This window comes from Gymnoscopelus microlampas (assembly GCF_963454915.1).
Source record: "Gymnoscopelus microlampas genome assembly, chromosome: 15".
Classification (NCBI taxonomy): Eukaryota; Metazoa; Chordata; class Actinopteri; order Myctophiformes; family Myctophidae; genus Gymnoscopelus; species Gymnoscopelus microlampas.
In genome coordinates, this window is record NC_139952.1 from 26,973,572 (window position 1) to 26,987,444 (window position 13,873).

The window sequence follows — 13,873 nt, forward strand, 5'->3', positions numbered from 1 at the left end:
GACATTGTGAGTTTAAAATAAACAACACCATCCATTTGTACTCTTTGAGTTGCATATGGATAATTTACCAATGAGCATATTACTATGGACCCTTACAGGTCCATATGGTTCCATTTGTACAGTTACTGTGTACAGGCATTCACACTTGAGAGAGTGTGAACTAAATCGAGAGTTACGCATCACTAAATAAAACAAGTTATGCCACACAAACTAGTTATTACATAGAGCTTAGTTGATACTTAATCTTTACAACTATTTAGTGCAGACTCTTCTCCCTGTGAACTCTATATAATGATAACCATAACCAATTCAGATTCAGATTCAGATTCACTTTTATTGTCACTTAGATGCACAGGTACATACATGTGAAAAACTTACGCTCGGAAGCTCCAATAATAAAACAATAAAACATGATAGACAATCTAAAAACGCTCATAGGCAATAAATAAACAAATAAACAAACACAGGTAATTCAGTTTAAGGAAAGTCAACCAATATCATTGCAGATTTTTAAACTAGGTCTAATTAAGTATGCCTGGACTAATGAATTGAAGTGAACTAAATTGCATTTCACAAAGTAACACAATAAGCACACTAAACTTCACTTGGTCAGGGAGTACAGTAACAGATACACATATGATTGGACACTAGGTTACAGACATTTCTTAGTAACGTATTTATACATTAGTAAATCTTATACTAGCTAAGACATGCTATCCTTTCCTGATCTATAAGATTGCATTTGGGCTTCTCTGAACATAATGTGAAGGCTTTGCTTGATGAATTGTGCCTCCAATGTTGCTTGCATTATACATCTGTATTCTGTGGAAAACCTTCACAGAAAATAGCAGATCTAGCGCATTGCGTTGCCACTATTATTAGAGCCGTGAGGGACAAGTATATGTTTTTAAGTGGTTAAAAGTTTGATGTCAACATAAGAAAACACCGTCAAACTCAACCATACTCCCACAGGACCATTACATTTGACCAGACCTCCCTTTTTTTTGTCTGAAGAGATCACGGCTTACTAGAGGGTGTGTTGTCAAAATACATCAGCTGACATCACGATACAGAGCCAGCTACTTCCCAATCACTATAATTTAGTTCACTAAAAGAACACGTAAACACCTCAGACCAGTGTGTAACACGGGTCAACAATGTGGTGTCGTCATGACAATGGAGCATGAAGAAGGTATTATAAAAATGGAGCAGTGAGTGTTTTGTTCTGAAAAAAGCACGCACACATCCAAACAATAAATAGAAGAACATGTGAAAAATTGAATGGCCAAATGGTTTGTTATGAACCCTTCTGGGCACAGAGATGAGAAGAAGAATACAGTGAAAGGGACATTAAGATGGATAGAAAGACAGAGGGGCAAATGGTGACAGAAACGGAGAGAGAGACAGGTGGAAATGATAGTTTAAAGGCAAATCCATGAATGAAAGATACTGTAGGGGGGAGAGAGAGAGATAAAAATGCACACACACACACACACACACACACACACACACACACACACACACACACACACACACACACACACACACACACACACCTGGCAGTCCATCGTTGTCGAAGATGACGTACTGTAGCCACGCACACACACACGCGCACACGCACACGCACACGCACACGCACACACACACACACACACACACACACACACACAGAAGCACATTAAGTAGATTAATGAGAGGAAACCACTACTACTAGCACTGTTTATAGTAGCAATATAATAATGAACATGACTAAAACAACAAACACATTGGAAGTGAGATTTATTTGTCGCATAGCTGAGAAACGAATGCCAAGTTTTGACAGATAATATATTCTTTGTTGTGATTGCTACCGTACTTTGGAGGGCCAAATTAAAAGAGATCACTTGTGAGATGTCAAAGTAAAAGCAAATTGTTTTTACAGTGATAGATGTGTTAATCATTGGGCAGCAATAATTAGAATACAAAAATGAAGCATTGCATTAGTTCATGCAGTGCACGTGAGTCATACACGCCTCAGCTGTCTGCTGATTGCTTTCAATCAGCCATGCTTTTCTACACACCAATCAACTCATTCCCTCAATAAGGCGGTACACTACATTTAAATACAGCGCCTTCCTACACTGGATCTCTGCCTTTCAATTGCTGACACAAACTGCTGCTGCTGGCAAAGCTTGCCTCCACCACCCCAGCCTCCACCTTATAGTTCAGAGTCTTGCATTACTCGTTTAAACTGAATGTTAAACCGAAATACATGTGTGCATGGCTCTAAAGTAAACTGAAGTTCAATGTTTGTATGGCTCTCTAAAGTTAAACAGAATTCAATATGCCATGGCTTTTAATGTTAATCTGCATTCAAGTTTGCATGACTCAAGTTGATTCTTATTAATGTCTTACTATGGGCCCGCTCTTGTATACCTATGGGGGGTAGCATAAGCATGCTGCTTAGAAAATGCTGCTTAGAAAAAAATTGAGAACTTAAGAGCTGAGCCATTAACGCCAAGTTTAACTGTACGCCATTTGTTGCAATAAATGGTTAAATCTACTTATGACGAGAGTGTTCCTGACTGAAATGATGATCATCAGAAGCAGTCTAACCAGAGATGTTGCCCATTTCGATAGATGCTATTCGATTCATGCTATGCAGATGTATGGTGGTTACTTGTTCACACATGCTATATTATTTAGATAGACATCCTTTTTGCTATTCCACAAATGCTAAGAATGTTGTTTAGACAGGTGTTAGGTTTGATGTTTATCTGGTATCCTAGTTACTTCGTAACACTTCTTTGCACTCTGTTTATGTTAACATTCACCTTGTCATGCCATTTTGCTCTGATCTTGCACTTTGTAAGTCACTCTGAATAAGAGTGTCTATAAATCTTAAATGGACAATTCGGTGGCTGTTAATTTGTTTAATGCAACAGACATCAAGCTCGTTAATTGCTTTCAAAATGGTGTTAACGACTGTGCGTCTCACTTTGTCTCCATAGGGAATGGTTACAGCGCCCGCAGACAGACACACGTGGACAGACAGACTGGGCACCCGGGACACTCCCCTCCCTTTGGCAGAGAGATCCAGGTCACAGACCAGGAACCACAGCTCTGATTGGTCGCCAGGCCTCCATTGATCAACAGGCCCCACCCCCTGGACTGAGGTAGCCCTACGTCCTCTGCTCAGGTAGGATACAGTCATTTATACACTATGTTTCACAGGTAAATATGGTGGTATTGTTTTGAGTTTAGTGTGTGTGTGCGTGAGTGCGTGTGTGCGTGCGCATGCGTGTGTGCCCATGGTCCTCAGGTCAAGCACCACACACACACACACACACACACACACACACACACACACACACACACACACACACACACACACACACACACACACACACACACACACACACACACACACACACACACACACACAGACACACAATGCTGACCCATCAGTGTTCCTCTGACCTCACCCCTTTCCACTCTTCCTCCAACCTAGTGACTTATGTTTTTATGTTCTTTTTTATCCTTCTCTTTTCCTCTCCTTCATCTTGACCCAGCCCTCTCTCCTTCTATATTCATTCTCTCTGCTCCCCTCTACTCTCTTCATTCACCCTGCTCTCTGTGCTGTCGTCAGTCTCTGTGCTGCCAGCTATGTGCTGAAGCTCCATTTACATCTAAAAGGTGGTTGGAATGAATTGTATTAGACAGAACAGAGTGTCAAGTATTGTTCAGATCAGACATTTGGGATGAGCCAAGTTGAAACCTTACGACCATTTGCAACATTCTAAAACAGGACTATCCACATCAGACCCTTTACTGTTTCCATAGCAACGGCTCTTGTCATGGTTCAACCTAATTCCTTGTCATCATCAGCAAAACATTATTTTGTATCTTTTTAGCTATATTGTATTTACTCTAGTTTATTTATATTGTTGTATATTGTATATATGCCAGTTTTTAAAAATATGATATTGTACAATATTTACTCTGCTTTATTTATGAATAGATTAAATATATACAATATGTACATATAATATATTATAAATATTATACTGTATATAACATATTTGTTGTCATACAGTGTAGACAGGGTTGTGCTTCAAAAAGCTCAAGGGGCAGACCTTCTCTTCTCCGTCCAAAAGTTAGTTTGGTGTACATTAGCGAGCCTAGGTGTACACTCGCACTAGCTGGAGACAAATTGTTCAGTCGATAATTGGTTATAAAATCACAATAATGGCCCTGATGTTATATTCTAAAATTTGCTGCTTGCAATTGGACACGTCAAATCTCATGAGACTCAATCAGCCGGCTTCAACCAGCCTGCAAGGGGGGAATTCAGACTCATTGCAAATGTTTGCTGCAACATAAAATGCTTTTTTGTCTCATTATGAATCTTTGATCATTGTGCTTAAGTCAATCCCAGGTAGTTCACCCAGTAGACTCCTCTGTCTGTCTCTCTCTTTCGGTATACTTCTCTCTTTGTCTGTCTCTCTCTCTCTGTACTGTCTTACCAGAAGGAATCAAATCAAAACGAAAGGGTCCCTTGGCCCTGCACTCATGAGTACAGCACTTGTAGTAGCAGCTCATCTCAAGACTGAGTTGGCATATTATAATCTAGCTGTGGAGTATAGTTTAGTTTTGTCCTTCTATTGTAGGGCAAGATGGTAAACATAATGGGAAGAAATCATAGAGGTTCAAGGGTGGGGCTTGTATATTCTGTATATTATTTATAGAATGGTTGTTATCACTTATTTCATTATTTAAAACGTCTTGATGTACTTGCATTGTAAATGATAAGGTTGTGCCCATAAAGGATTCTCTCTCTCTCTCTCTCTCTTCCTGTCTGTCTGTCTGTCTGTCTCTCTCTAAGACCAATCTCGTTTTCACAGCCCCCTGCTGTGCGTTCTGCCTAGCCGTGGAAGACGTACTATTTTTATGAAAGAAGGATATTTTGAGAGAGGGACAGTTTTTTATCTTAATTAATTTCACCTGAGTGACAGAAATGGGTCTGTTTCAGTGACTACTGTAAAAAGAACAAATGAGCTGAATGACTGTCATCTACTGTAGCAGCTGCTTTCACATCATGGTGGATGAATAGCAAATGTATTTCTGCAGCATCTGCAGTAGAGAATAATTATGAGACGAATGATGGATAACCTCAGGCAACAACGAATGCCCAGGTAATAATCTATTTATTTTTGAGTGGCCAAAATAGTTTGTGAAAGGTACCTAACATTTTCAAATACAATTTTGGCCAGTTGTATATATTTGTGAATATATATGTTTGACATTATATTGTATATTTTATATTAAAAACTTTTATCTCAGATAGATAGATGGATAGATGGAGATACGGTAGATAACTTAGGTCACTGAAGTAACTTTGTACAGTATGAGGGAGAGTAAAAACAAAGTATTTTAGTAGTGTTGTGTAGTTGCAACTACTTAGTACTTACGTGATGATATTGTCACACACACATACAAACATAACATGTATGCACACATACATGCACACATACATACATCCACATACCGTACATGCATACTATACATACATGAGCGGACATGCAAAGAGTCTTTGAATGGAATCATACATGCATGCATACTCCAAGCCATTGTGTGTGCGCGCACAGATGTGTGTGTGTGTCCCTGAGGACTTACTTAGTGTTGTAGTAGCGTAGTGATGCGTGTCCAAAGCAGTCAGGACTGACAGAGACACCTCCTCTACCTCTCTCTGTCACACACACACACACACACACACACACACACACACACACACACACACACACACACACACACACACACACACACAAATGTCCCCTGCTCCCGGACTTTGTTTCTCGCTTTCTCCCTCTGCTATTTCTCATCTTTTATTCTCCCGTCAGCCTCTCTGAATAGAAACATCGCTACTCTCTCTCCCTCCCCCGTGCCTCCGTCTGTCTTTTATTCTCTACTCTTCTGTTCTGCGTTGACAGTTGTCTCTCTGAGAGGGAGGGAGGCCTGGCAGTGTGCAGACAGAGAGGCTGACAGCCAGGCTGAGCTTTAACAATGGGACCGTGTGACAAGTGGTATTGAAATAACACGTGTCACAATACGACTCTGTGCAAACGTTAACAGAGCGCCGCATGCAGTCTGTCAGTCAACATGTGCAACAGGCTGCAGATGTGCTACCAGTCTTTAGTTAGCCAGTGTCCTCCTCTTGGCCGTGGTCTGTTGAGAGGTGGTAACATCAACACGAGGAATGCCAGCAAACAGGCTAGGGCTAGGGCTGAACAATATGGACTAAACCAAATACCAAAAAATAAAATATAACAAAAATCACATTGAAAAATGTTCAAAGTATAAAATAGGGCTTAAGAATTAAAACCAGGAAAAGTATCCTATTGTAGCCTCATATCAGCTCCATAGTTGAGGTTGAACTGCAGAGGGGAGGATGAGGAGGAAGCTGGACGCTATCCTTGAGAACCCCTCCATCCCCTCTATGATGAAAATGAGAACCAGGTTCAGCCACAGACTCATCCCTCCTTGGAACACCAAGTGACTTCCTTGGCCAGTCCGTTGTGCCTTTAGCCATCTGGCTACAGGCCATCAGGTGCAGTTACTGTACATACACCTCCAGCCCCTCTCATTTCCCCCTGAATTGCTTTATGTGTGAGATTTGTCTTTAATTTTGGCCATGGTAACTCACTATAATAAAAGAACAACAAAAATATCTAACCCCCTTCATCCAATGCATTCTTTGATGATGTGAATATTTAACATAAACCTCCTCCCCGGGCTCCCCCCAATGCTCAAATGTGCTGGAAAACTCCACCAGCCGGCCTACATAAGAAGATGCGTCATCTTACATAGGCTGGAGTTGTTCCAGTGCCTGGAGCGATAGAACAATAGAATTCAGGTAGGAGTGAGATCAGGTGTAACAGAGGTAGGGAGCTGAGGGAAGGGAGCATGCACATGAAGTGTTTGTTGATGAACAGATGGAACAACCCTCTCTCTCTGGATCAGATCTGACACGTCATTTTGGGTCGTCTAATTTTTAAGGTAAAAGCAGGTGAACGTCTTCCGTGTTCAGTTTCATAGATTGATTGATTATGTTGTACCTCCTGGGCACAGTGAAACTAGAATAACTCGCCCTCAGCCATCACACACTAATGCTAGCCTGCAGCGAGAACTAATGTTAAGGATGTCAAATGACCAATTAACCCGAGTTTTCTGTGAATAATAAAGCCCCATCAGAATGATTGGATGCCTAGAAACACCACTGGGTATCAGATATATGATGAACGATGCCTAGGAAGGCAGATGCCTAGAAATGAACGTTCCCACACTGTTTAGGTGCCAGACCTGGATCAAATAGTATTTACAGATGCTTTATTTTCTTATTTCATCCCCACCTATTTGTGTTTTGGATTGTTCTTTTGTTCTGCTTTTTACTTTGTATTTGAATAATACGGATAATATCAGTTGGATTGTCAGTTGCTAATAATATGATACATTTTACTTTTAACCGTTGACCTTATTACTTGACTGGGGACACTCAGGGCTTTACTTGGTCCACTCCTTTTTCCCCTCTACAGCTAATCTCGTTGCCGAAAAATAGCCGAGCTACAATTCACAAAGTTGTGAGCTTGTAGATGGGCTATTTTCACAGAATGTTCGCCCCCAGAATAAGGACGCAAGGGCTCAAGTGGTTCACGTTAGGGCTTCACGTTAGGATATTATCCCAATATCGGTGCTTTGTTGACAATCTGCACACCTAATAACTTTCTGTCCATGGCTTCAGTGAGGATTTTACAGTGTAGATCTGTGTCCAAGAGATAGAAATCGCATCAAATTGGGGTCCATGACCTAATACATATCAAACTGGTGGTCCTTGAAATTGAAAGTTTGAGAATCACTGACCTGCCCTGTACTATGTTATTACTGTCTGTTAGACATGCCCACATGCACCTACAGTATTTGCCCCCTTGCTTTGGCGATCATAATATAACACCATGCAGGCAATAGTTTAACCCAGTGGTTTTCAACCCTTTTCATATCAAGGTCCATTATTTATTCGGCATTTAAGCCATGGACCACCATTTGATGAGATTTAGACTCTCAGACCCAAAAGGTGGAATATTTTGTTATCGTTGGATTCGATTTTATCCACAATTCCATGCTGTATTGATGTGGTACCATTAGGAGAGATAACAGGCAAATGTTGATCAAAATAACAATTCTTTAATTAAGCAATGCAGATGTTTAACAATAATTCTTGAGAGCGTAAAATGAAACGGGTCCATTTGGTCTCATGTTACACTCTCAAAAGTTAAAGATCTATAAGGGTCCAGTTGGTTACCAGCTCTCCATCATTTAGCTGGAGACCACCTGGAACCCCCTCAAGGACCACTGGTGGTCCCCGGACCACTGTTTGAGAACCACTGGTTTAACCTGCCAAGCTGATGACAATGGCTAAAGCAAAGCATTGAAAGGTTTGGGTGTATTTCACTTGAGGAAAAGGTTGTGGCAAAGCAAAAATGCAAATTAAAGTAATAAAATGCAGGACTGTAATACATTATGTCTAACTTGACAAAACACCTATTGGTGCTTGGCATAAATTTGAGGGCAGGCAAATGAGGCATATCTGACTGCTTGAAACCAGACGCGTACAGGCAGCATCTGCTGTGGTGGGTGGAGATGACATCCACAGTAAATCCTATTCAGGTAGACAACTGATGTCAAGTTTCATTTAGCTATGATTGAGTCCTTCTCATCCATGCTAAACCCCATGATTTAGCCTTGTGTTAATGCTCTAAAAACTGCACTCATACTTTTGTAATAAAGAACACATAATGCTTTATTTGCCGTACGTCACAAGCTCTTGTTAATACCTTTCATTGGTTAAAAATGTATAAAACCCACAGACAAACTCAACCACTTCCAACCTGGCATGTCACTATACAGTAGGTGAACATGTTCAATAACATTTTCAGTTTTAATGCATTATTTTCAAAAATAGCAGATCTACAAGCTCACAATGCGTTGTGAACAGCTATTTTCACTGCATTTGCATGACACTGTCATATGACAAAGTATAAAGTAGGTATCATATATACATTTTATATAAATATATATTTATTTATTTAGATGAACAAGGTTTCTGCCCGATAGCGACAATACAATTGATCAGTTTAGGAATCAGAACCATTTCAAAGAATGGTTAACGGTATCAGAATCTACAAATAGTTCCATGTACAGTAGGCAATAATGAAATCTTCCCTCAGAGTCAAGTACAGTACTGTGAGCTGAAACTGCTGTCGCGTTTTGATGTGTCAGCAATATTCTGCCGACAGTGTGCAAGTTTGACTAATGGATTAACGCCCATGACAACCATATCTAACCAGGAAGTATTTTGTCCCTCTTCCCCTTCACTTGTAGAACCATGTAGACTGGAAAGGACGCACAAACCCATATTAAAGCTGCAATCCATAAATGTTATGTGATGTCCTACCCAGGATTTGAACCCTGGTCTCAACCCTGGTCTCCACTGTGGGAAACATCTACCACTCCAAATTTCTCAGTGGAAGAGTAGGGAGACCACCCTCCAACCAACATTTTTAAATGAAGTTTTCTTTAAAATGGCGAATACAATGTTCTTGTGGTGCGTTTTAGCTTTTCATTGGGACTACCTTTTCAGTCTGTTATTAGCAGCTATACAGACTGTGATTGCTGTGAGATGAACTTGAAAACCCATCAGTTGCGTGCGTGTTTGTGTGCGTGTTGGTGCGAGTGCACGCGTGCGTGTGTGTATATGTGTGTGCGTCCGTGCGTACGTGCGTATGTGTGTGTTTGTGCGCTTGTGCGTGTGTGCCTGTTTGTGTATTTATAGGTGTGAATGTATGGATGTGCAGAAGACAGATGTTCTACAGTACAGTATATATGAGACAGCTTGGTTGCATGCTGTACTCTGTTGAGCTTGTGTGTATGTTGAATCCATATACATATACATATACAGTACATATAATAACAAATGACATGTCATCTGGAGACAAGACATACTGTATTGACTGGAGTTGATCCATCAGCATGGCACGCTGGGCTGTAGAGCATCGCTAATGAGCCGTCACACATTACTGTTTGTGTGCCAGAACACTGTACGTGTACACTATATACAGTATAATGTATATCGTCGCTGGTGGATTGGAAACCTTGTATGTCCAAAACCTTTTCTTTTCAGGGAAAGTAAATGAGAGCCTGTGTGCCAATGGATCCAATGTACATGGCAGAGATGATTTAGTCACAAGCTCTTATACTTTTCATTGATCCAATCCTATATTAAAAGGCTTAAAGGAGTAGTTCACCCAAAAACAATACTTGTTTTCTATCAATTACACACCCCATGAAGCCGGCGGAGTCACTCAAAGAATCTCCATGAATTCAAGGCTTCGTGGGGTGTGTAATTGATAGAAAATAAGTAATTTTTTGGGTGAACTACTCCTTTCAGGGAGGACCGGACGGCAGACCTCTGACATGTCACTATGACTCAGCCAAAACTATATAAGGAGTTCCCAATGCAACTCCGCCCAAATATGGAGTGTGTTCTCTAACCTCAATGTGTCGTCATAAACAAAAAAATAAATAAACACAAAATATCGAAAAGATATAAAGTAAAATGTTATTAAACTTCTATGACAAGAACATTAACTAATAACTAATCACAGTTTTTTATATACAGTACTTATTTAATCTTTAATCAGGCTCTAATCTATGCTGTGTTTGTACATGGGTGGCAGTGGCTCAGGGATAGAGTGGCCGGTAGAGCGGCCTGATGGAAGCCGTGAGGTTTCCAGTTCGATCCAGTTCGATCCAGTTCGATCCCGGAAGAGTTAGTGTCGAAGTGTCCTTGAGCAAGACACTGAACCCCTAATTGCTCCCAATGAGCAGGATGGTGCCTTGCATTGGTTTCCTCTGCCATTGGTGTATGAATGTGTGTGTGAATGGGTGAATGTAATGCACAATCTATGTAAAACGCTTTGGATAAAAGTGCTATATATATGATACCATTTACATGAATGGACTGTATTTATGAGCAAGAATGTCTTGTTCTGTACAGTATGTGTTGTGTGTGTGTTAAGCTTTTCCAACTTTTAATTTAAGGTCTTTCTCCCATCACAATTCAGTTATTTCTGCTCCAAATTCGTTCTGCATATGTTAGTATTTTAGTATTTCAACATAGCAGTATTGCTGCTTTTGCTTGTTTTTATTTATAAGCTTAATAATAATAATAATAATAACAATACATTTGATTTGTATTGCACTTTACATTTGAAACAAACCTCAACGTGCTACAGTAGCCTACATAATACAACAAGAAGCTTTGATACAAGACATGAAAGATGTCCATGCATAGAAGCTGATATCCAGACATGGATAAGATCTGCCCAGCCACAAAAAGACCTCATTGTTGTGTTAACATGTAGCCCAGTGAGGAACTGGAGAGTGTTTCTCTTGGGTTGGCAGCGGGCAGTTGTTGACAAAGTACTCAACTCCAATACTTTAGTCAAAGTATTGATACTCAAAATATTACGTGTGTGTGTGTGTGTGTGTGTGTGTGTGTGTGTGTGTGTGTGTGTGTGTGTGTGTGTGTGTGTGTGTGTACTATGAGCAATGCTGTTTAATTCATCTAGTCCTTTTTCATGCGTATGTGTAATGGTATGAATGTACTGTATAGAGTGTATACATGTGTGTGGGTGTTTATACAGGATGTGCATGTGTGTGCCCTCGTGCCACTGCCTACCAAGTCATTATTCACATACAGTAAGTGCAGTCGTCTGCCCTTGGCTTGTTTACATGACACACACACACACACACACACACACACACACACACACACACACACACACACACACACACACACACACACACACACACACACACACACACACACACACACACACACACACACACACACACACACACACACACACAATAAATCGCCCCTCCATTCTTCTCTACCTTATAGTATTAAGCGGTGAGTAATCACGTCTGACATCATCTCTCTAGCAAGGTTAGCGCCGGCTAATTTGCCAGAACAATGTGATTGCATTAGCTGCTATTTGCCTCTTGGTCCTCCCATCCACCATCCCCTCTCCCTCCCCATACTCTGCCCCCCCCCCCCCCCCCCCCCCGCCATCGTTTTACTGTTGTTTTATTATATCGTTTGTCCTTTCCTTTCATCATTGTTTTTTCATTGTCCTGTTTGTGTTGGTCTTTGGTGTAAACATGCAGAATCCATTGTCAGCCAAGGAAGTTGTTTTCTCTCTCCTTCTCTCTCTCTCTCTCTGTCTCTTTCTCTCTCTCTCTCTCTCTCTCTCTCTCTCTCTCTCTCTCTCTCTCTCTCTCTCTCTCTCTCTCTCTCTCTCTCTCTTTCTTTCTCTCTCAGTAATTGGCGAGAGAGAGATTTGTGCATCAAAACCTTTCAACTTGCTATGTGTTGAATGTTTAAGTCTTTCTTGACTTCTCTTTCATGTGCCGTGCATCGACATTTGTCAATTAAATATGAGGGAACTTTTAAGGGCTGACACTGACCACACCAAGAACTCATTCTAACTGGAGTGGATGTTGGAGTCCACATCAAAACTATAATAACGACAGCAGTGGTCAATGATATGGTTGGGATCACTTTCAGAGTGATTTGATAAACAATTTAAACAAAGACATCCAAATAAAAACCCATTCCTATGTATAGGTTCAAACACGTCACGTTCAACACATCACTCATGTTCAACATGTTTACAGAACGTTATATTTCTTCTGGGTGGATCCTCACTTTAGTATTATATTCGCTATCTATGTATCTATATGATATACTATCATCATTCTTGGTGTGGACAGCCCTTTACTCCACTGCCATGCTTCCAAATGGGAATGTCTGCATACTGAGTGCAGGATAGAGAAAGCAATGAAGTTCGAGAAATATGCTTTAGATTTAGTAACTAACTCTCTCTGTGTCTTTCATGAGAGCTCCTGGATAAGCCACCTTTTTCATGTGAGGTAAAATGATTATAGTAATGGCTGCCTGCCCTCCATCCATCCATCATCCATCCATCTATACATCCATTCATTCCTCCTCCCCTCCCTCTCTGTTCATCTCTATTCTGTACAATCTGTTCTGTACATTAGTACCACCCCAGGGAAGTCCTCAGTCTCACAGATTTAACACAATCACACCTCCAGTCTAAGTGCTGAGGAGGAGATACAGTACTGATATAGAGAGATGGACAGAAAAGGAGAGCGGATGGAGAGATGGCAGCGGGTGACGAGTGACTCTCGCCTCCATAATCTCATCAGAGGGTTAAATACCTGCATAGAGAACACAGCCTGTTGAAATTAGATCATTTTCTTTAGATGGGCTGTCACTCAAGGTACCTTCATAACTACTTAGCTCTTATGTCATTTGTCACTTTTCTTTTTCAATGGTTTTTTTCCCCTCAATTTTCTGGTCTCAATGATTCTTTCTTTTTTCATTTTCATTTGTTTTTTGTAACCAAGTAAGTAGAAAGAGGCTGTATCCATAACATTTGTCAGTTGAAATAGCAGCAGATACAAAAAAGTGACATACTGTAGTATGCTATGCACAATATGCCTCAAATTATGAACACAGTGTCCGCTTCGGACCGCTTGCCGTGTCAAATTTGATGAAATTTGTTGAAAAAATGCCCAAAATAGGGACACAATTCAATTTTATTATAGCACCAAATCACAAGTTGCCTTAAAACACTTTACATATAGGCAGAGACCTGTCACCTGATATTGCTACCCCCTCCCAAGCAAGCAGAACCAGAACCAAGCTCTAGGGTGGGCGGCCATCTGCCTTGACCGTGTTGGGGGGGAAAGA

At 40.7% G+C, this 13,873-nt stretch overlaps 1 protein-coding gene across 4 annotated transcripts in view; it reads left to right on the top strand.

Moving 5' to 3' along the window:
- Positions 1-13,873, top strand: part of atxn1a (ataxin 1a) — a 142,577-nt gene that overhangs the window by 38,956 nt on the left and 89,748 nt on the right. For all 4 annotated transcript variants that reach the window (XM_084079900.1, XM_084079901.1, XM_084079898.1 and 1 more), the window contains one exon: positions 2,991-3,178. The gene's annotated coding sequence lies outside the window, so the exon portion shown is untranslated. The remainder of the gene's footprint in view (positions 1-2,990; positions 3,179-13,873) is intronic.